This window comes from Numida meleagris, chromosome 2 (genome assembly GCF_002078875.1).
Source record: "Numida meleagris isolate 19003 breed g44 Domestic line chromosome 2, NumMel1.0, whole genome shotgun sequence".
Lineage (NCBI taxonomy): Eukaryota > Metazoa > Chordata > Aves > Galliformes > Numididae > Numida > Numida meleagris.
This window is the reverse complement of record NC_034410.1, coordinates 26,920,051-26,944,692: the sequence shown is the minus strand read 5'-3', so window position 1 is coordinate 26,944,692 and position 24,642 is coordinate 26,920,051. Positions and strand designations below refer to the sequence as shown.

Sequence of the window (24,642 nt, the reverse complement as noted above, 5' to 3'; positions counted from 1 at the left end):
AGGCATGGAGTTGGAGTGGTAATTAATGCAGGAACATTTCCCAATGTAGATAGTGCTACTGTAGATAAATTGAGATTCATTTTAAGTAGGAACAATTTCAGCAAGTAACTTACATTATTTCCTCCAAACACAAGTACAATGTATAAGTTATAGACAGTCTGTTACTTACTAGCATTCCAGCAGTCACAAAGCATTCATCTGCTAGCTAGCTTGATACTGTCTTTCTAGGGCAAACCCTCATATACCAAGCAAGATTATGCAATGTAAATATCCAATAAAAAAGGTTTTTTCTTTTTTTCTTTCTTTTTTTTCTTGTTTCTTTTTCCTTCTTTTGATGAAAGACGTGTTAGGGGTTACAGGGCTTCACAAACCTGCACTTTTAAAGAGCATATATTCATTCTACCATTTTTGAAATTCAGTTACAGACAAGTGAACTATCACAGCTATTTCACTGAACTGAACAACAATAAACCAAAATCAGTAAAATTATTAAAAGCATGCCTGAGGCAACAGAAACTTTGGTGTTAATTTCCATTTCTTTCAAGTGCATTTGATGAATGATGTGACAAAAGAATCCTAATTAAAGTCAAAATCCTGAATACTAAATAAATTAGAAGTGCCACTACATTCATCTTCTACAATGATAATAACTGCCTCTTCTGCTTCTTCCCTGTGCCCCTTTGCTTACATCTGTGGCAGTAATTCAGCAAAGGACACTACCAGAACAGACGAGGGAATGGATACCGTTCCCCCAAAACAGACAGATAACAAGACAAACTGCTCTGTTTCTCTTCAGCACCTTCAATTGACACAAAGAAAGCCTACCTAGAGCATTCAAAGTGTTTTTAGGAATTTATTTTTCCTCTCATGACTTAAAACCTGACGAGCAGCACTGCAGTCCCTACTCTTCAGTAGCCCTATACAAGTTGCTATGTTTATGGTCATTAATTTTTTATTTCTTTTATTACCAGAGAATCATTAAGTAAATATATACTTGGGATAATATATAATCCTAATGGGCTGGAAGGCAACACTGAAGGGATGAAATTCTATGGCTTGTGTCACACAAGCCAGGCAAGACAATCATAAATGACCTTAAAATCTATGAATCTTTCAAGGAGCTGCCCAATTCAATAAGCAGACTGGAACATGAATTATGACTCCCAGGAGACATCCTTCCCCTGCTACCCTTTTGTTCCAGAGAGTAACTCTGAAATACTTTAGGAGACGTTTATATCCCCGGTGTGCCCAAGCAGTAGGCTCATCTTTTTCCATTTTCATTCCACTACTGTTTTCCCCTCAAATACACTAAAAATCTGCCAATGCAAACAAAAGTGGTGCCTCAGCATTGCTAGCTCCCACTTGTACTAAGGCCTGTGACAAGATCAGTCCTAAGAACAGGCTGTAGTCAACCAAGAATGCAGAGGCAGCTATGGAGTCCAATCTTCCAGCTTTGACAGAGGCTAATAATGGGAGCCTATTAGAAAAACTGTGAGGACATGACAAGCATGTAATACTTCTCCAAATGATTCTCCCAGACCACATCAATTTTGATTCTGATGTGGAGTTCATGTCTTAATATAGCTCATGATGTATTGCATATATGCAGAACACTCATAACTTCTCCAAAATGATAGAATATCCATGTTACAATAACAAAGGCCAGACACAAGGTGTTCTCTTTTACCTTATCACTATGATACCCCACTTCCTGACTCTTTTTAAATATATGGGATTTTTGTATTTTCTAAATGACAGAAGAGCCAGAACCTCTCTCTCCTTTTCATATGAAACAAATCTTCACGTTGGTGCTATGAAATTATTTTTTTCAGAGGAAATGAGAGAAACATCTTAATGAAAATGATAGATTGTTTGCTTATATCTTGTCTGATATATTTTAAGACCTGATTTGACTCTTGATCTAGCTAGTGAATTCTAACAGGCTACATTTTTTTAAAAATTACTGCAAGTGAAAATGCACCATGTGTACACCCAGAATTTTCACAACTCTTGTTAGCAGATGAATTTTATATCCCTAATTTTCTCCTGTGAATTTTGAAGTGGTCTTTTAGAAAGGGTATTCCTTGATCCTAACTTTACTAGTGATCATTTCATTGATCATGGTGTGTTGTTGGACTAATTATCTTCTATAGGTAGGTATACCTATACATACCTATACATACGTATATCTATATATCATATGTACATACATTTAATAAATGTCATAAGTAGGAGAGATGTACTGAGATACATACTGTTTTGAATTAGTTATTTAGTCAAGAGTCCATGCTGCATATGGAAAATTGAATATCTGCAGCACTAGCTCTTGAATTTATACTTTGTGTTTAGATATTAGCAGTGAGATATTTTATTTCAATTTCACTCAAGAAAATGAAAATTTTCAACACATCCCAATCACTGCACAAGGAGAGAAGAATTTAACTTAATGCATCTCTCTCACACAAACATCCCGTGGTACAGGCATATGACCTACATTTTCTTGTATGCCTAAAAAATTCTTAAGAGTTTGTCAGTCATCAGGGTTGCATACTTTTCTTCCTTTTTTGAATGCATATTTGTGTTACACGGGACTTGTAACTGAAGAATAAGGTAAACATAAGTGATCCAGTCTTCAGAATTTAGTAGTTTAGGTATCTGCTTTGTAACAAAAATATGAGCAGAAGAAAGGACTTGTGGAAACAAATGCAGTAGAAGAAGTTGGACATTTACCCTACCTTTTTCATACGGTGTACCACAGAATACTATGTAGTTTAGTAAAGGCCCCTTCAAGATTTTATTTCATAGGACTAGAGTAGGTTGCATTTGGTCTCCATCATCACTTTGACTTCATTATCACTGACCTTGATACTTTCTGTCACTGTCTGCTGGGATCCATGGGGATTAAGTGCACAAAGGTTATCGACTTATCTGCATGTATGTGAATTGTCGTCTCTGGATTCTTAATAATTGATTGTCAAAGCACTTTTGCACAATGCACCTTGCCTTGTTGGCAGAACAAGTGCCAATGTTCAGCTGCTTTTCTTTGGAGTATGTGAGCATCAACGAGCGTGATAAAGCGTAAAAACACAAGCTTGTCAGTAATGACCCAGTTGGTGGCACTCAGAACTCTTGGCTAAAAAATTTAGAGAAAACTTTTTGAAGTTTTTTACTTTGTGTGTTCATTTTTGTTGCTTCATAGCATGAGGCATGGCTGTCATGGCTGACAATGGCCATCAGGAGAAATCTAGATTTCATTAGTGATTTTCAAAGGAAATTATCTCCCTGAAAAGCTAGAGAATTAAAAGATAGTCTTGTCAGTATTTTCAAAGCAGGTAAAATCTCTGAAATAATTTGTAAAATTCCTAAACTTAACTGCTAGTTTTTTCCAAGCTGGTAGTTTTGCCAAGGACTCAGGTAGAAACTATATTAATCAAATTCTAGTTATATTTCTTTTTAGATTAATTAATAAAGAATAAATTAGATCAAAAATTCAATGATGGAAGACTTTTTTTTTCTCTGGGAAAGACTAGATTACATGCAACTAGTGGTCTTGAATGTTGATCAAGTTTAGAAAGTGAGGTAAACTGAATGATAATTTGATAAATTTCTTGCATGTACTGGGAAGGTTACAATAGGTTGCTTAAGACAGGCTTTTTTTGGGGGGGGGGTGTTTTAATCTTAGAGATGACACAGCAAGGCATCTTTTTTTTGTCAATGTCTCCTGGAGTTACAGTGTTCTGACCATACAAGAAATCTGTAGCATACTGGACATAATGAACTTTTCCTGTTGTGTAACATTTCCCTATCCCTCTACAGGCTTATAACATCTTTTAACACAACACAAGGGGAAATTTGGATCTTTTATCAACTACTTCAACAAAGCAATCCATTTAAATAATGTGCTTGGAACTGTAGTCTATGGAGATAATCAGTACCTTATTAACCTTAATCATAACAACACATTAACACTATCTGGTTTCATGCTGACTAATTTGCAGAACAATGAGGAAGAGCACATAGCACATAAGACTGTTCCTAGTTCTTGGCACTGCATAAATACAGTGACCCTCACTTGAAATGTCAGAGACTTAAAAAAGCTGTATCATATGATGAAGGAAGAGAGTAGAGAAAAGAGAATCATGTAATCAGAGAGTTAGTTAAAAAGTAAACACTTGTTAAACCTCTGGACAAAGTGAGACCATCATCAAATAGAAACCCAGAGCACAGAATAAAGGTCAGTTACCTTTTATCATGTTTGTGTAGCTTCAGTTATACTAACAAGCAGCAGCATGTGCTTAAGGTCATAGTTAAGCACTTTTGCCTTGATAAATGTGCTCTGTATTCAGTGCTTCCCTTTCAAGAGCCTGGTCATATTGGAACTCTGATCTACAAAAAAACGGCAGACATCAGAAAAGGAAGCAATTTACTTGGGAACAGAAATGAAGTTACATCTTCACTCATTCATTTTTGATGGTAGCAGGAAATAATAAGTCTGATAATAAAATAACAATAAATCAAAACTGCAAAAATGCAGCGGATAATCCTCAAAAATAAAACAGTTTGCTTTAATTTGGGGGAATAAAAATGTAGAATCTATTGAATCCTTTTTAGTTCCATGAAAAATAAACTGGAAAAATAGTAATTTTGGAGATTTTAAAAATTCTTGAAGATACAAGAAGATAGTAGCTGGCCAGCCTAAAAGAGCAGAAGTGAAACAAGATAGTTGGTGAAAAAGCATGTTTTCACTGAAAATTTTGATTAAATTAGTCCTTCCACAAAGCATTTCCATGCTTTCCAAATGATATTTTTCCAAAATTATTTTAACCCTAGTAAAAGAGTTAAAGTGCACGTTGCGAACAACTTTTCTGTTCTGGCTGAAAATCATGATGAGAAGCTCACATTTCAAAACCTGTATTTATTTTTTTCACAGTGAAACAATAGCCATCTCATTCTGTTATTTCAATCCAGATCAAAATATTAAGAAATTTCAGGCTTTTATTTTTTCATTTTAAGATGGTTGAAAATTAACAAAAATATTTTGCCTTTGATTGTTTTAGATTAAAAGTACACTTCCTATAGCAGCACACTTACTGTTGAAATCCTAGCACTTGATCCTAATGAACATCTTATTTCTAATGCGCTAGAAACAGCCCAGTTTTAACCGCTTTACTCATACGATTCCCACAAACAAAGCTACTACTTCTTTAAGAAGAAAAGTATGAACTTTAAAAATATAGGAAAATTAAAACAATTAACTTACTTTATAATGTAGGGCTATAAAATATTTAGTGGGAAAAAAAAATAGTTCTAGAAAAACTGCAATATATACCTGAATAATATTCCAAGAGAAAAGAATGAAGAAGGTTTACATTCTATATTATGAAAATAATTTTGCTAAAACTGTTTAAATGTGAAATTCAGGAATTATAAATTCCTCAAAATGTATAACTAGAACCAGTTCTGCTACATCAAACCGAAGAAATCCTAACTACTCTGCCTTTTAACTGAATTATACCATTGCATAACATGGCTTTAAGTGTATACTGCACCAAAAATGGTCATTGAGTCACAGGATAGAAATGGCTTCTTTGTATGATTTACACTTCATGGAAAAGACAGGATTCTGCTATAGGGAAAACTTTTTTTCTGATGCCTGGTTGTAGCTATTTATGTTATTGAGAGAATAGTATCAATATGTTTATGTTTTGATAAGAGTTCAAAAACAGTTTGCTGCAAATCACAGCTGAAAGGAGAATACTACTAACAGTGGTAGTGCTGTTGCAGCTGTGAGGATCTAAAAACAAAGGTGATTAGATTTTGTTTGCAATAGATCAACTGGTCAGCTTGAAAAAAAGTAAAATTAGAAAAACATTGAGGACCAACACTTCAGGTGTCAAATACAAGAGAGAAAGAGGAATGTGCTATAAAAGTATTTGTTAAAATGGAGGAAGCATTCACGCTTCCTTTGTAACAGAGGTTTCATCATATATATGAAAATTTATTAAAATATTAAATTAGTTCAAAACTGCAGTACATGTTCTGATATTAAAGGAGCTGAAAGCAATATAGAGAATATTTCACCCCAAAAAAATTACTTGATACATCATAATGAATTTGTAATGGAAGATTTAAAGGAGGAAGAAGAAAAATAGCATAGGAGTGGTAAGCAGCATACAAGCAAACTGGGAAGAGTAACTGAGATTGATGGAGAAGGACAAATCTCAGGATGCTGTGTAAATAATGGTAAAGCTAAAATGAAGCTTAAGTCAACTGTTCTTGAGAGAAAATAAAACAATAAGGTTTTGGAGAAAGAATTACTTCAGCGAGACCTCATTATTTCAAAAATACAGATTCACAATTCTCAAGATGAAATTATTGCCATTTTGTTGCATGACAGGTAGAGCTAAAAAGGGCTCTACAAAACAGAACTCCTCCACATTATCCTGATATCTCCAAGTCTCTGACTCAGTAACAATGTTTTTCTCTTGTACCTCATAGCCCTATCAGTCTTAGGTCACATTTGTGACACTGTAGTAGCCTATCTGAAAAAGTTTTGTGGCGACCCAGGTTCTAAATCTGCTAGGACCTAAACAGGAGAAATAAATAGTAATTCAAATGGGCCACTGAATATGATTTAGGCAGAAATGTTTCACAGATAGTATACATAAGTCAATGATCACACAAGAAATATTAGCTCATACTGGAAAAATAAACTTGCAGAGCTAGGTCTCTGGAAGCAGCTGTCTACAGTTACGTATTTATATCTTCAAATTGTTTCATGATACTGCTCATAAATAAGCAGAGGTTCACATTATCTAAAACTGTATCTTCATTTTACAGCAGTGATGAAATTTGCAACTCGTTTTGTAAGGCTATACAATTTGAATATTACTAACTGTGCAGTGAACAGATTCTACCGTTAATGTACGTATGCTGGTCTGATCTGAAATAATGTGGAAAATGCATCTGATTATGCATTACTCTAGGCAAATATTGCCCATAAACTTAAGCGACTAAGATTTTATCTAAACGGCAAGCACTAAGTATAAAAACTGGAATTAGCTTTCTGGATGTTATTTGGTATCTAACACTAACAAACTATGAAAACATTTCAGAGTGAAAACAAAAGCTGATCTCATCTCTTATTTGTCTGAATCTTAGTCCTTTACCTTACATTTTGCTTATGTAGTTGAACAATATCAGTTTTGATAAAATTTTAACATGACTTCACTAAGTAAAGAAATCATGTTTTTATTCAGTGTTAATGCTGCTATCTTAAGTATCACGCACACTGCCATGTAGTGACAAGACCAACTACACTTTGGCTTAGTTTCAATGTAAAAATTAGAAGGTGTTGATTTTAATACCACTCTGGCAATATATTTGAAAGGATATTAATGAGTATTAATATCATGCTTACTCAAAAGAATTCCTGATGTCAGAGTGCTATTTTATCTGCTTTAAAAAATTACCAGTAAGGAGCAGAATAGAGCTATGTATTTTGATAAGCATTCTGTAGCCTGTTAGCCAAGGAGTGGATACAATTGAAAAGTGTACCTACTGTACTCAAAGATCTTTTGTTGCATTTTTTAAATCTGACAACAAAAATAGCTGAATTTCAAGGGAAATTTTCAAGATTATCCAGACAAAATTAGAAGGAATTGAAGAATTTTTCACTTGTTAAGATAAACATTTCTTGAGAACATATTTGGATTATTTTAAGAAACCCCAAGTAATCAGAACAATTAATTGGACAGAAATCACTATGAAACTATGTTTTCTTTAACAGAATGCTTCATATTTTTTCCTTAACATTTTTTTTCAATCCCTAGGAGAGTGAATTCAACAAGGAATTAGATGAGAATGGGAGCTTCTGCTTCAGAAAAAAGAATGACAGCTAGACAACAGAAAACAGATGCCAATTATCTGCCAGTGTCTGCTATAGAACAAAACATTTTATGACATTTACTTTACCTTAGCAAAGCTACAGTTGATGTCAGAGAAGCACCAGTCAGCAGGTTCTGAAAGCAGGCTCTCCACAGCTCAGGATCTCAAATCATTTCTTACACTTTTCTAAAGATGACAGGATAAAAAATATTACTTTGTATAGTGTAGCAACAAAGTTAGATGTATTAGCACAGTCGTGAGTATTGCTGTCTTACACTGTGAGACTAGACTCACTTAATAGACTAAGTGAAAATAGAATTTGTGCTGCTTAGACTTAGGAACCACAAAATGGGATTTCTTTTGTCGCACATTGAACAAGGAAGAATTCAAGCTGTGCAACGGAGAATAAAACCAGCCTTTTGCCACTGTATTATCTATCTTTATTTGGCCTGAGTAGCGACGTGTAAAGTGGACTAGTCTGCTTCTGTTATCCAAAGAAAAAATACTAGAGTTAGAGGTACTACTTCAAGGTTAACTTAGCAGTAATTATTAAAAATAAATGTTAAGACAGACAGGAAGCAAACAATTCTCTTAATCTAGGCTGACACCCAAAACTTTTAATGTCATTTCAAGGTAATTCTGTAATATTTTTACCTAGCAAATGTTTTAGATGATTACACTGACAAAACACAACCTACTGCTTATGATAAACCTTATACCAGCATGAACTATACAGATGTTCTCTGGAGTTGGAAATTATACTGATATTACAGAACTACACCAATTAAACCTTTGTAGCAATTAACTGACTAGATCTTAGGTAAAGAGCAAAGAATAGCTACCCAAAGCACTGTACCTTGAAGAGCAGTGCTGGCAATGGAAGGTAATGCAGTTTAACAAATTTGGCACAGAGGTATCTATACTAAGGGGAATACTACATGTAAATACATGAGAATTAATGAGAAAAAAAGTATTAATTTATATTCAATTTTTAAAGAAATCATATGACATACCGATGCAATTTCTTGTGGGGAACATCTATTTTCCATTAAAAAAAATTACAATATCATGTACTCTTTTAGCTGAAGAATTCATTGTAATAGTGAAGGTGGTGAAGGTCAGACATTATTCAATGAGGACAAGCATTTACATATGACTTACCAAACATTGTTTGTCACACTAGTCCTCATACACCTGATTCATAAAAGACATCTTCTGAGGCATTTCTGATCACATCTGTCTTTAGATCAACAGTCTTTTGTTATGATGGGCCTACTACAGCTCCATCAGGGACTATCACTCACGTGCAGCTTTAGCTCATTCTCCTCTTTCCATTCTTCATTCTAGAATACTAATGACTTCAAAGTACTATGACATCCCGACTATATAATGCCCCAACCACCTCTCCATCACGGTACCTGGTGACAAGAATAAATGGCCACATTTCATTCAAAATACTATTAACATGAAGATCTTTGTGCTCAGTGTAAGCACATTAACAGTTTTGGAGACTGTGTTTAAGAGAAGTCAAGTAGAGATAAGTTCCTGTCAGATTTTAGCACCGCTTTCTGGGGGTCAATTTACATTATAAAATAAGTCTTAACACAGAAAACAAGATAGAACTGACCAAAGCAGCTCCAAGGTTACATTATTGCAGTGCAATGCCAAAACCTATTGGTTGTTATTTCACAGGTAGTTCACTACTGTTTTTATTTATGTCGTGACTGAATGTTCCAATGTATATATATATATTTTAAAATAGACATTTTTATTAATATTTAACAAAAAAAGATATGATAAACTCAATATTGACTTTTTCAAACATAAAAGAAAAAGATTCTGCTAAGCATGTTGAGCTATAGCTTCACCAATATAATTTTTTTTGTATGAAAAAAGTACACTTTCTCTCCTACTAGTCAAGAACTCTGATTATAAGGAATCACTCTGTCAATTATTTCATTTCTCACAGACTTAAAGAGGGGGCTGAGCAGTGAAAGAACCAAGACTGAACTCATCCTCCCTGGATGATGAGACAGCATGTAGAAGAGCAGAGGCTGATGGCTTGAGAAAGATTTAACAATGTCACAAGGAATGTTCTGTATTTCAGTGGCCCACTAGTGCAGTTTTTTCTCCTGTGAATAGTTACACTGATTTCAGGTGAATAGTTCTGCAGAATTAAGTCACTGATGATTAATAAGTGTTTGAAAACAAGTCCAAAGCCACAGTCTTATTTTAAGTCTCAAATCCAAGTAGTTTCTTTCTAACTTAATAGATCAGAACCTTGACTTGCTCATTAACTGAGAACCTCTGCCCTCCTTATTAGGCCCAATTCTCTCAGATGAACTGTCAGTTAGAAGCTACTACAGTTGTACACAGGTAAAATTCCATGTCATTAATGAACCTGTGTGTTTAATGATTTTGGATGCATCAAGTTTACCCAACCTCTTAAAAGGTTTTTTCTCAAATATAATGATGGCTGTGGCACCAAGGATCATTTGCAGAAAATGTTGGTACTTCCCAATCCATCAAAACATCAGCTTTATGTAGTTATGTGGTGAATTTGTGACAGAGTTTGTACTGGTTTCTTAAACAATGGTTAGAACTGCTACTACTAATGCTGATAAGCAAGTAATTGAGATTCACTGAGATCAGTAGGAGCTTTAAGTAAACAAGGTCCACGAAGATTTTAGAATTCAGATCATTAGCTGCAATATGCATATTTCACACAATAAATGTTACGTTTGATTTAGAAGCTTTATTTCTTCAAGTAAAAGTTAATAAGCCAGGAATGTTTTAACTCATGAACATCTACAAGTAACATTTTTATTTTTGTCTATTATGAGCAGATGCAAAATCAAGCTTTACAATAGAAAAAGGAAGTTCTTTCTTGACTGAAGTAACGTAAGCTATATTTGATACTTGATTTTAGCATATTTTATGGCTAATTTTATCTAAACTGCCATATTCTCTCTGGTAGAAAAGAGCCGAAGTGTTCAGTATAACTGAACCTGTCAAGTTACATGGCACCCTCTATAAGGCAAAGGGAAGAGGAAAGAAACATTCTTGTACTGGACTGGCAGAGATTTCTTTTGCAAATCTTTTGCATAAAGAATGTAGATAAGTAGAATAAGAGATTTTTGAAGTAAAATTATCTCAACCATATCCTAACTACTAAACCCCACTCAAAGAGTAATGTAGAGTTGCCATGTCTTATTGCTGTTACAGCTACAAATTTCTGACTTCCTTCAACCTTTGGTGTCAGTGTGAAGGATCTTTGCTGCCTACAAGGAGTGGTGTCATATTAAAAAGCTGAGAAAATTAAACCCAAAAGGACAAGTTTTGCTAACAACAGAGACTGTCTGTTCTTCATTATTTAATCATGCCTAAATTACAGTAAATTCAGGATAACAATAAACAGGTGATTTCCATGCAGAAAAAAAAAATTATAATATGAAAAAGCACTCTTTTTTAAAAAAAAAAACAACAGGACACCATCAGGGTACACGTAGAAGTTTTTCAGGAAACTACATGAAGTTGCATACTTCATACAACACATTCATGTCTCAGCAGCTCTACACAAAGCCTAGCTCCTTAACCCAGACTGCCAGTGACATTTCAGCCAAGCCACTTTGCTCTCAAGTGATTAATTTTCTGATCTGCAAGCTTGGCCATGGAAGTAGCCAGAGATGGCCAGTATCTCAGCCACCACAGCTGAACAATACATCAACAACTCAGCCATCAGTCTAAGAGAGCTCCTTACTGGAATTCTAAAATGAGAGATTCCAGAGAAGTTGAGTGCCATTTTAGGCAGGCTAGGAGCTTTGATACTTCCCATTATGGTGGCAGATATGACAGAAGAGAGAGAGAATAGCATTACAGACCTACATGTAAGTATTTTAAAACTGTTTCACTGCTCTAGATCAGGCAAGAGCGTGGGTGGGAATCTTGTGTACTGAGAGTATTGAGTGACATATTGTCATGCACCAAATTATATCAAAGAGAACTTTTCTCAGTTCTCATAAAGAAAGAATACTTTTAGCCTTAGGCCAGCCATTACTTTTGCCCATAATGTATCTGCTGGTTTAACTAATTTAGCATGAGTGTATAGCCCCACCATGTAGGACTGAACAGTCTACTTTCTGAGAAACATGATTCTCATTCCAAAATGTTTAGTTATTTGATTTTCTAATGGAGTGTCTGTATAAAGAACTCTTCCAAATACCATATCACCACTCTTGTTCTTGCAAAAGGCTAAATTACTTGGTTCACCTAGCTTGAGTTTTGTGAAGTCTGGGCACTTTAAGACCATCAAGAGACTGACAATGAAGCAAGAGCTGGCAGTTCCCATCTGAGTGGTTTGTTTTGTTTTGTTTTGTTTTTTCTCTCAAAGGTAAAATACTGCCTCAAAGAAGCTCTCTCCAAGTTCGTAATGCATCTACTTGCCTTTTTGCAAAGCCTAATCACTTGTTCACCCAGTATTTTGAACTCACTGATATCAAGAGTCCTCAAATCAAGAACTAGCCTCTGTGAAAGCAGTTTGTAAAAGCAGTAGTTTTCAGCCCTCCTCAGTCTACTCTGAAGTTAGCACTGAAGGCACAGGACAACCTGTACTATGGAGATGTTCGCCTTCTGCATGAACTCAGAAGGTGCAGGAGATTTTTCTGCTTACAAGCAGCATTCTGCTGACTGGCAGCAACTTTTCTCCTCACAGAGCAAAGGGCTGCTTTGAAACTATTCCCTATCTTTGTCATTCCTGTTTTTTGTTTTTCTTTGATTATGAATAAAAAGAATATTTCCTGTACTGACACTTTTGTGTAGAAATTATTCCAGCTCACAAAAACATACATTTTAATTAAAAAAAAAAAAAACTTTCTTTTCAGTGTATACCATCTTGCGGCTCATGTTGTTCATTTTTATCCTGATCTTTACTACTCTTTGTCCAAAGCAGAATATCCTTGGCCAATTTTTCATAGCATCTCCATCTACACAGAAATTTGTTTTTCACAGAATCTACCATTCTCTTCCATCATTCCTTTTTTCTTCAGATATCTAAAAATAACCCTGTTTCACCAAGCTTCTTGGGCTACAGTTTGGCAGCTGTTATGTTTCTGATTTCTAGATTCTCATAAAGAAAGAAACAAAAAATGTCTATATTTCACATTTTTCTTCCTAGCATGAATTTTCTCCTTTTAAAAAAAGAAAAGAAAAAAAAATACTATTTACAGTATGCATTTTCCATATATCATCAGAATAAATACAAGTAATTACATTCATGGACTAAACATGCTTCTTCATTCCCAGTGTTACAAATTACAGAAGCAGAGAAGTACTTTGTTTATGGTGCTTACTCTCTGGTTTAAATATGCAACCTTTTCAAAAACACCTCTTAATGGCTGGCCAGCATCATTATTTTGGCATCTTTCATGACAAAGAAGTTCCTTGTGAAGAAGGGGAAAAACAAAACTTCAGCTGATAGAAATCTCTAAGGGCAATCTTCTTTGTAACTTTCCCAATTTGACTATTTGTGTTTGCTGATTTGGAGAGATACGCTACAGTTGCTCCCTCATCTCATCCAATATGGCAATGAACAGAGTTTTCTTTTAGTTATAGCACTGATATTAAGAAACTAGTTGAGAGATCACTTTTGGCATATCTCCCCCATTCCAATGTTTTATTTATAGTTCTCTTCTATGCCACTATTTTATTTATGGTATTAAATATATAAAGAGATTATAATGCAGGGGGAAAAAAAAGTCTATTACAAAAAAACAAAAGGTGCTTTTGTCTAAGAGCTATGTTTATGAACAAGGCTGCCTGGCTTAATATGTACAGATATTCGACCATATACAGATCTTTTCTTCTCTTTGTTCAATCACATACTTTATCTGTGTAGCCTTATGGTGAATAAAATACAGCACATTTTCTAAGAAAGTTACATTAATCAGATCTTATAACTTTGGAGTGAACAGTGTTCTGAGTTTTGTTGTTAAATCAGAGCCCTGAATATCTTTGCTGCCTGGAATTGCAGTAGTATTAAAGCATTTATCCCACATGTTATTATGTAACCATTGTAAATAATATATAAATACTTCAGCTTTATCTTAGCCTAGCACTATGATTAGTACTGAAGTCGTTTTATTAACACTTTTTATTGGAAATGTTAGTAAATCCATCCACCACCTTCTCTTTAAGGTGGTCAGCTCCTCCTAGTGGATACCTACAACATGCAACAAAATGTAGTTGGATTTTTTTGAGTTCGTCCAGTCTTTGCTAAGAAGAGGTACAAAGGTGGAGCTCTAATTTATTTTTCCTCCTTAAAATATAGAAAGGAAAAAGAAAATCTTTTCTCATTTAAACTTACCAGTTATAAAACTGAAAAAATACATTTCATATTACTTCTTGCATTAAGGCTTTCCATACTACTCATAGCCTGAATCTTCTGAGTCATATCAATGTGAGATGTAACAGTCTATATTCTTTCATTGCTCAGATGCTTGCCTCTCAGCTTGGCAAACTTTTTGAAGTATTTCACAAAGCTGTGCAGTAAAATCCAAATTTGTATAAAGAATGAAGTATCAAAGTTTGAAAAAATATATTTGTAGCAATATCTTTCCTTTTTAGTCATTCCCTTAATTCAGCAGCACTGCTCTCCCGAGTAGCTATGCATGACTACATGCTTACTGGAGTGGGTCTCTGTCACTCAGCCAGGAACACATTTCTAATAATCTGCCTGCTTTTCCTTCCTCATTTTTACTGCCTAACTTGCTATTTCTGTCATGACATTTCACCTGTCGGAACTGCCCAGTGAAACTTTTGAAAGGAAACCAATGTTGTCACTACAGGTTTTTAGAATTTTCCCTTTCTTACATGCGAGCACTCGCAAGAGAAAAGTACAGTATCTACATTGAAGACTCGGAGAATGTATAAATAAAAATACACCTGCTGAACTGCAAACTGTCAGAGCAGTGAAAGAACAGCTTACACAATGCTACCTATATATTGAATTTATTATACAAGATCTCAAGCTCAAAATTTAGATATTCCCTGGTATGTAAATCTTTTTTTTTTTTTTTTTTTTTTCAGAAAGAAATTAAGAAGCACTGAAGGTAAAAATAGAAGAAGCTGCTGTACAGTCCAGTAGTAACAAACTGTCGACTGCACAGAAGGATGCTACACATCCAATATAGTAGCAAAGGGCAAAACATCTGCTGCCATTGCTCCAGCTATTCCACGTCATCAGCAATTTTTAGATTTTAGGTTCCTACAAAGAGGCACTACTCTCAGCTAATTGGTGAAGATGGTAAAGGTGTGCTCTTTGTGCCTATCTCTAAGTACTAGCAAAAGTCCTAATTTTCAGAAGTAGGTATTTAATGCTTTCTGAGAAATAACGCACCATGCATCATACCAGGCACCTATGGAGAGAGCCAACCCAAATCAATAGCTAGGATCTTAGCAGGATGTTAAGAACCCACGCACAGCACAGCAAGCAGACAAGACAAGCTTCGTTTCTGATATAAATACACAATGCACTGAAGAAAGCCTGCAGGCATTGAATCTTACGGGATCAGGGTAATTAGCCTACTCAACTATTTTGGTATTGTAAGACACAGTCTTGTGTTCCAAAGCACATAGGCAACAATTAGCCAATAATTTTCCATCTCTAACTATTGATAGAAACTTGAAGGTGCAGTCTTCAATATTAATAAGAGAACACAGAAAAGAGGTTTCTGTCTGCACCCCTTATGATTTTTGGAAAATAAAATTGGTGGGATATCTGTGGCCTCAGGCTAATTGCTATCATTCTTAAATTCACATTGATACATAATCTTCTCTGCAACAATCTAGACATAGAAGTGGTCCAGTGCTTTATTGTTACACGAATTTCCAAGACTGGGTTTTTAATTTTTGTGTATATATACTTTTATATAAAGTCATCTGACCAATAAATCTTTATGTAGTTGACTGCTGAAGATGGCTTCAGGCCAATGATGAAAAATGTTCACCTTAAAGTAACCCTTTTTTTCTTTCTGTAACAACTTATTTTCAATTGAGCAATTATTATTAGTTATTATACTAGTGTCTTAATCTAAACTGAAATCAAGGACTTACTGCATTAGAGGTTGCCCATAAAATCTCTAAGTAACAGTAATTGAAAAAAAAAAAAATTAGTTTGTAACTCATATAGGCAAGAGAGATTCATATGAAATTTTTTCCCTTTCCCTTTGGAAATTGAGGTTCAGGAAACTTGAGTTGAATTAAAATCTTCATTCTATCCTCTATCAAAAGACTTTTCGGCTCTTAACGATCATTAATTATATTCATAGAGTTGCTTACAACAAGGACAGTAGTTCTAGAAGATCAGTCAGCATTTTAAAAAATACACGCCAAGTTTGAATGAAAATCTGAAATTTTGTCTTTTCCAATAAAACTCACAGCTTGGATTTTAACTCAGGATTATCAAATCTTTCATTAAAATGAATTTGGAAAATCAACTAAACAAACAAATTAACTCTTTATGAAAACGCAGAACACATTAAAGACTCTGCAAATGGATAGTTTCAGAAACAGTGCACAGTCTATTTGTTTGCTAAGCTACCGAAAATTATTTTGAATCTGAATGTGGTCTTTGAAACCAGTTCAACTGCAAAGAAAAAGAAAGGAAGAAAAGGAAGAAAAGAGAGAAATTCTGTAGCTGCAAGGAAAGTTGTTGTGCATTTTGCTCAGTGCTTCTGTCAGGACAATTTCTAAAATAACAGAACTGCAACTGATTCAGAACCCTCTCTGAAGATCCCTGAATTCAGTATAAATCCTTTCATTGAGTTTAATGGGCTTTGAGTCATGGCCTCATACATTAAAATAGTTTTTAAAGAAAAAAAATCAATTTCCTTTTACTTTCAATTAATGAGAGGATTGGGTGTAGCTTATTGGTAAATAAAAGTTAGTTGTACGGAGTGACTTGGATCACTTGGAGAGGTCAGTGCGATGCAAACATAGGTTTTAAAACAGCCAATATACAAGATCAAACAAGAAACAAAAAACATTTGTAACACAAGGAAATCTTCTGTTGACAGCAACAATTCTGTCTCCAGATTAATAAAAAAATACTGCCATGGTAGGTGACTGGTAAGTTGACATGGTCTTTAATTGATTTACAAGCAAGAAAATATTTGATAAAAGTGGTAAGGGAACATTAATCATACCACTACTGGAATTCTATGTTTAGAATCTGTATCTATAGTTCTAAAAGTTGATCTGTATCTATAGTTCTAAAAGTTGAATATAATTATAGGTAGCAATAATATCTTTTACTTAAAAATCTCTGACTTCTCAATATAAGGCGAATGCATAATAGCGATTTGCTGAACCACATGTTGTATCTCTTCCAGGCTAGATTCAGTAGGTAGCCCATCCAAACAAGACCATACCGATCAAGAGTTCCTCCAGCCCCAAAAGCCAGGTCACGAGACACAAACTGAGATGCAGCATACGTAGAGGGCTGAAGAAGATTAAGCATCTGCGTGAAGAATTTTGCTCTGCCTTAGGGATATGTTAAAAGCTTATAAGGAACATGCTAGAAGCACAGAATTAACAGTCCATTTTGGCACCAAATAAATCAGGATCTCAGGCAGGAGCTTATGTATGAGGGACCTCACACAGAGCTTGTGTGCCGGGACAGTAGCCAACACAGCACAGAAGCAGGCCTACCTAGAGGGACCACTGGATAGGCCTTCACCAGCCTCCGTCAACTGTGAACCAAGAGATCTCAGTAAACCCAGCTCAAGGCACTTGGTTCAGTGGCTACATCATTTCATGCCCAGTAGATAGCATGGGAGGACATTCCCCATTATGAGACTCATCACAGTGCAGTGATAGTTGTCAGAATGTGTCAGAAGGCTCTAGAATTTTTGCCGTGAAGACCAGGAGCATTTCCATATGCCTGAGGCAGAACCACTCCTTTACTTGGTGCACAGATCAAACACCTTGACAAGGCAAGGGAAGCAACAAGTACAAATTTCCACCATCACTGCTGGAAAGGCTGCGCATTTAGTTCCCCCATAAACATATTCAGTGAGACTATCTGGGGGGTAACATAAGTAATTCAAGTAAGAACTGAGAATCATAGTTACACCTGCCACAGGTATGCATTTCTATTCTACTTTACCAATCCTTGTCATAATAATTACAATGAATTAGACAACGATGAAAAAAAAACTAAAAAGCTAAAGCCACTAAACACGTAAGAAAACCTAAAGGGCACTTAATAAAACTCTTTGATTTGCTATTTCAACTTTTAATACGCTCTATCATAATTAATTTTGATGATCTTAAGCTAAATTAAAAGCAGCGGGTAGCACTGCATGGAAGGAAAAGTATAAGGATACCTTAATGGAGCCACCCAACATAGTGCCCTGTAGGCAACCATAACTTAATTTAAAAGCACACTTGATATGCAGCAATACACCCAAGTAAAATGGCAGGTGATCCTCAAAACAGAATAAGAAGTAGCTGTTGTATCCATCGTCAGCCACAGTAAAACTGTGCGAACGCAATGCTTTTCATTAAGCAATCAATAATATATTTTATTAGTTCCAGAACACTGCATACAACCCACTAGAAGCAATCACACTACACAGTTTTGAGTGTGAATACCACAATTAAACTGAGAAAAAATAAATTAGTTTTTCTTAAATCTGGAGGTTTTTGAGTTGTAAAAGTCCAATTACAAATTAGCAAGCTGTGAATAATCAGATAAGAAAATCCCACAGTTTCAAAGATGCATGAGCTTTACTTTTAAAATCCCCAGAGATTTATGAAGTTAAACAGTAATTGGTCACAAATGAGACAACTGATGATAGCTAACAGAATAACTGTTTTAACCTTTAGTTTGGGGACTAATACTTGGCCTTTTGGGAACACCAAAATCTTTCTGTTTGAAAGATATAAAAATAACTACATGGCTTTGTGTAATTCCAAGGTATCAGCAAATATAGCTTTGTTCGGAAATATCTGATATCCCAGTCTCCTTCCAATACAGCAGCTGACTAGATTTCTAAATGTACTCATCCACCTGCTCCTATAAAATTTGGGAGACACTGGTTGTTAAAAATATTTGGAAATCTCATTCTGTTACAGTGCTAGAGACAGCCATGTATTCAGTCTCACCTAGATCTAGATGTTAAGGACTTCTGAAAATCTTCCTGTATCCAAACCAGCATACTACTATTAACTTGCATATATTAATAATATTTTGTATGGGTAAGATGTAACTCTTCATTGTGTCTATTATTCTATCACAGTATGCTAATTACTAAGTTCTTAGAAGAAAATAATTTTGTATATTGCTCTCCTTTTAACATGTAAAAATTAAACAGTGAATTTATCATTCAGTTGCAAACTCTCACTGAAGTGAATGACCCTTTAAAATATTAGGAAACTAGACCACTGAGAATATGAGAGGCCCATTTCAGTGTGGTTGCATCGGAAGTACTCAAGAGTAAGAGAGACTGGTGAGGAACATATTTCAGGCTTACAGAGCACCTGTATCCTTGGGGACTAGATGAAATTGTGAGAAAATTGACCCTATGAAGGACAAGCATAAAAATAAGGAAAAATGTGTCTTGGACACTTCATAATCTATTCATTAAATCCTGTAAATACTGTTTAAACAGAACTTTAAGTATACATTGAACATGAGATGATTATTCAGAGACTGAAAGACTGGATTCAAGAGTAAATGAGTGTAGATTTAGTCCTCTAAAACAGAGGAAAAGATAGGATATGTAGGGACACTCTGAGACCAAAGGAAAGGTATGGTTGCTGTCTAAGGAGCCATGCTGTATAAGTTCCCGTATAGAGCCATCAGAAGCAAAAGAAAGGATGGTCCAGCAGCTAGGACATTAGCCAAAGACTTAGAAGACTTGGGTCTATGTTTGTACTTAGCCATAAAATTTCAGCAGGTGACTTAAGGCACAAAAATCAACTTTCATGCTGGTTAATAAAAACTTCAGCTAGACTCTTTTCTGCCATTGCAGAGTCTTGTCCAAACTGCTTACTGGTAACAGTCATTGGTCTAAACTCTTCCAAACCATGCTTAACAATTACCTGTGAAAGATTGAGATGATTCTGTTCAAAATTGTACCCATGAGTATGCCAATAACAGTTAAACTTGCTGGATAATTGGATGCCTTTGTCTAAGCCTGTATCCCATCCCTATTTAATCTACTATTGTAGTAATATGCACTGAGAATGAAATGAGGAAGGGAGTGCTGTGAATACAATAAGTGATTTCTGTGAAATAATGAAAATATCAGTGATGTAGTCATGCACCCATGAATTACAAGACATTTAAACTTCTCTTAGATTCTGCATTTCCTGTTATCAATTCTGCTTCATGTAATAAAATATCACAGGGCAAATACAAGCCTGATATTGACACATGTGCTTTGTACCCCAAAGCACAGAAGTCCACAATTACATATCACATAGCCACTCCCAGATTGGTAAATTGTGTTTTCCCTGAGAAATGTGATGTATCCTTCCACAGTTTCCATACTTCCTCACTGGATCAACCAAGCTCTTCATAAGTTTGTCTTCAAACTATCCTTCAGTTCAGTAAACAGAATAAATCCCATTTGGTAGGACTAAGAAGAATTCAGCCTCTCTGAAGCTTGCCCAAAGAAAGATTTTTAAATGGAATTTTAGTAGCAACATACTGCATTTATACCCTGACTTTCAGAATAAATGAAAACTGGCAAACAGTTTTCAGTGACATAGGTGATATTTGATTATTTATCATTTCTGGAAAAAATAAAATAAAAATAAGGTCACTCGATATAGAGTTACCACTTAACTGATATAATTTCACCAAGAATTTTCAAGATTTACATTGGTATGACATTTGCGCATATTGCCACACCTCTAATACATAGAGTTATATCAGTGCAAAAAAGAGATATGACTGTTTAAACATTACTGGTTTTACCACTAGTTTTCTTTGCAAACTTTGCTGATATTGCAGACTGAATCCATGCAGTGCAAATTATCCTCTATTTCAAAGATATCGGCTTTTAAATGAAGTTCATTTTCTTGCATAAATAGGATACAACATAAACAAAGGTTCTTTGACAGCTCAACATTGAGACTGAAAAATACTTTCAATCTGTGCTAGTTAGCATAAAACATTATGTTTCCCTGAATCACTATACTAAACATTTAACAAAAAAGTCTACACTTAGAAGGCCTAATTTGACTGGTTTCAGTTGCAAAGACTTGTGATTACTACTATTAAAAACTCACCATGACTCATGCATATTTCTGAAGAAAAAAAGGTGGACTGAAACAAAGAAATAACAATACCTCTTACATTTTTCCTTAAATTATGTTTTTCCTATGAATTTGGGAATTTTAAAAGTTTTTAAACTAAAAATCATTGTTAATTTCAAATTTAATCCCACTCTACATGTTATTATTTTTTTTTAATCATCACAATGAAGAGAAAAAGAAGCACAATAAAATCAGAATCTAAAATGGGGGGGGGGAAGGCAAGACTTTAGTGGACCTTTATTAAAAATAAGTATTTTTAAGAGCTACTTCTCAGTGAGGGAAGAATTTTTAATTAATAATTCTACAATTGTGATTAAATTGAAAAGTCAGTTGCAACCAATATGTAGGAAAACATTATAGTGTAATTTTATTTGCAGAACTTTCTTGTTTGTTTAAGCAAAGAAAAATATCAGCCACCCTAAAACAAAGACCAAAGAGCAACATTCTCCAGAACAGCACAGAAATCTCTGATGACATTGTAGTCATCCAGCTATAACTTCAGGATCAGAGGATCACTGAGGTTGTTGAAGGAGAGCTCAGGTCTACCTAGCCTCCTGCTGAAAGTAAGCTCAGTTCAAACAAGGCTGCTTTGGCTTTTATCCAAGAATGTCTTGAAAACTTCCAGGGATGGAATCTATCACTGACTTCTCCAAATAAAGAACTTCCTAAGACAGAGAGGATACTCTTCTCTGAGAAAAGTTTTTTCTTTCCAGTTATGACATACAAACGTACAGCTCCAGCTTCGTGCACTTCTGCAGTAAGTCAATTGTTTCTCTTCTCTGAGTACAAGTAGACTAAGCATAGACTGTAATTTAGACTTTCCAGTGATTCTTAGATCAGCCTTATTCACACACTACATATCAACACCCACAAGTTACTTGCAAGTCTCTCTTTCTAAAGGCTTGGCATTGAGAACTGATTAAAAAAGTAATTTTGCATGGGAGGACATGGTTTAACATCTTCTTGGGTTTACAAGATGTGGCTATTGGTTATGTAAGCATCATTCCTTGGTGTGTCCATTATGGCTGCTTTCAGCTGTTGTACACTGGAATATCTTAATATTTTAGGTATATTTCATCTATATTGTGGAGTCACATAACTCAGATTGCTGCTAAAGGCAAGAACATAGTCAAGATTTACTGTCTTGGCATCCAAGAACATTCTTTCCTGTTGCATGCAGAATCACAGAATCACTGTACTGAGTTTGTGTGGGAAGATTTTGGTGAGGAGGTATGAGAGGAGGAGATGTGAGTCTGCAGGAAAGCCCTCTGGAAGAATATCCAGCAGCTGCACCATGTAAGGACAGAGCCAGCTCCAGCCAAGTCCAAAGGGTTGGAGCCCTGGTCCAACTGGCCAGAGCTCCACCAGTGAATGACTCAGGGTGTGTCTCTGGAAGAGCAGATTTAAGAGAAGAAAAAACTGCTCCACAACAGCAGATGGAGAGAGGGGTGAGAAATGAGAGAGAAACTGCGCTACAGACACCAAGGTCTGTAGTGGAGCTTACCTACATATCCACAAGAAAACACAACAGTCACAGACTCATAGAATGGTTGGGGTACAAGGGACGTTAAAGTTCATCTAATTCAACCACCCTGCCATGGGCAGGAGCATCTTTTACTAGATCAGGTTGCTCAGAGTACTCATACCTGAAACATACTTGGCACTATGCTTCGATACAACAAATCCTGAACAACAGCTTGGAAAGGAACAGCTTCAGTATCTTAGCACAATTATCTACCTGAAACTCATAAATAATATGATCTCTAATTTAAATTTTCAGATTTGTTTTAATACATATAACAGTCTATTTTAAAATATATAATTTAAGAGCTGTTTTATTCTCTGTGGAGCTTTCAGCTGAACAATGTTATAATTTTCAAATTTTTGGCTACTCTAATTTGCATACATAAATGGAGGCGTGGAAAATCTTAATGAGTTACATTCGGTAGTTTTATGGTAATGTTACATTTAACCTGTCTTCTCATACTGTTATATTTCTTGAGATTAGTATATATATGTGTGCATGTATGTACGTATATATAGACATATATTTGTAGGCCACTCCAAAAGTAAGGCCTATTATTTATTTCCATGGAAACTACAGAAGATACAAAGAGCACAAAAACACTGTTAGATACAGCAAATTCTAAGCTACAAAACAGAGTTTTTCAACATAATCAGCACCTTTGGCCAATTCACCTGAATGAGCTCTTCATCTTGTGGTGTGTCAGCTGCACACGGCCATCCAGAATGTGGCTTGTTTCTCACATTGCTATTTCTACAGCTGCCTCACTGTGCTCACTGCCTCACTGTGCTCACATCCACTGTTTATCTCCATAAATATTCAGCAATGATAAATGAATGTCAGTGGGTGCCTTTTCTTCCACATGGAGGAATTCAGTTACTCATCTTCGCTTCATACGCACTCTCTTGTCAGACGCCATTTCTGTCAGACTGCCTCTCTGCTGCCATCTTTCGCAAGGCAACAAAATGTAATTGGATATTGGTGGGAAGGTTCAACCTCTACTGCCATACCACCAACACCTGCCACCTCTGATGTTGTGGGCCAACATGAAATAGGGAGGTATTACTTTCAGAGCAACCCTCATGTGTGTATGTGAGTATATATTCATAATGTTTACCTCAGTTCATAATCTGCTTAATAAAAGATTAATGTTGAGTAATACTGTAGGTGTCATTACTAAGGTAGTTAACACGGTCATTAATATTAAATTTAATTTACTTAATGCTGAATCAGCAGCCTTTATTAAAGCATCAAAGCTATATGATGAGAAAAAAAGTATGGATCGCATTCCCTGGCAATACAGAGTTCAGGAAATGAAAAGTGCTTCAATCACATATAACATAGAAATTAGAGTATTTTTAGTGCAGAAGTCTTGCACTTCAGTGACCCACATAGTAGTTATATTTCCATTGTTTTAAAGGCATTATGACTTAGAGCTCTGCAGCTTGAACAGCATCATACACATGAACCAGAACCCCTGTGCCTCAGTTAACCTTTAACAAGTTTCTAACAGCAAGACAGACAGATTTAATTGATATGGCGTCATTTCACAACATCATACTGCCAGAAAGAAATAACAATATAGTAGAATATCAAAGCAACATAAGAAAGCTATCTTTTCACTATTAAAGCTTCAGAAAAAACTAGCCAAACCTTAGAATAAAACAGTGGGGTATGCATCCTAAAACATCAAGGTATTAAAAATTTTCAATCCTTTTCAGCATTCTGTATTAAAAATCTGATGTTCTTCTATCAATACCTGAAAAAAGTATTTTAACTGCTTCTGCAACCTGATACTGTATGCACTGCAGTTCACAATGAAATCTTCATTTACTTCATTGTATTTTTCCGCTTCACTTTCTAACTGGCTTCAGTGAAAAAAAAGCCTTCAGTTGCAACAAATATTT

General features: G+C 35.2%; 1 long non-coding RNA gene across 3 annotated transcripts in view; it reads right to left on the bottom strand.

The window, feature by feature from the left end:
- Positions 1-9,322, bottom strand: part of LOC110394618 — a 39,207-nt gene extending 29,885 nt beyond the window's left edge. The window contains exons 1-3 of one of the 3 annotated variants that reach the window (XR_002435747.1): positions 9,049-9,322; positions 7,975-8,073; positions 4,244-4,386 (exon numbers count right to left, since the gene is read on the bottom strand). This is a non-coding gene — a long non-coding RNA (uncharacterized LOC110394618). The remainder of the gene's footprint in view (positions 1-4,243; positions 4,387-7,974; positions 8,074-9,048) is intronic. The other 2 variants (XR_002435748.1, XR_002435749.1) reach the window with 2 other exon arrangements.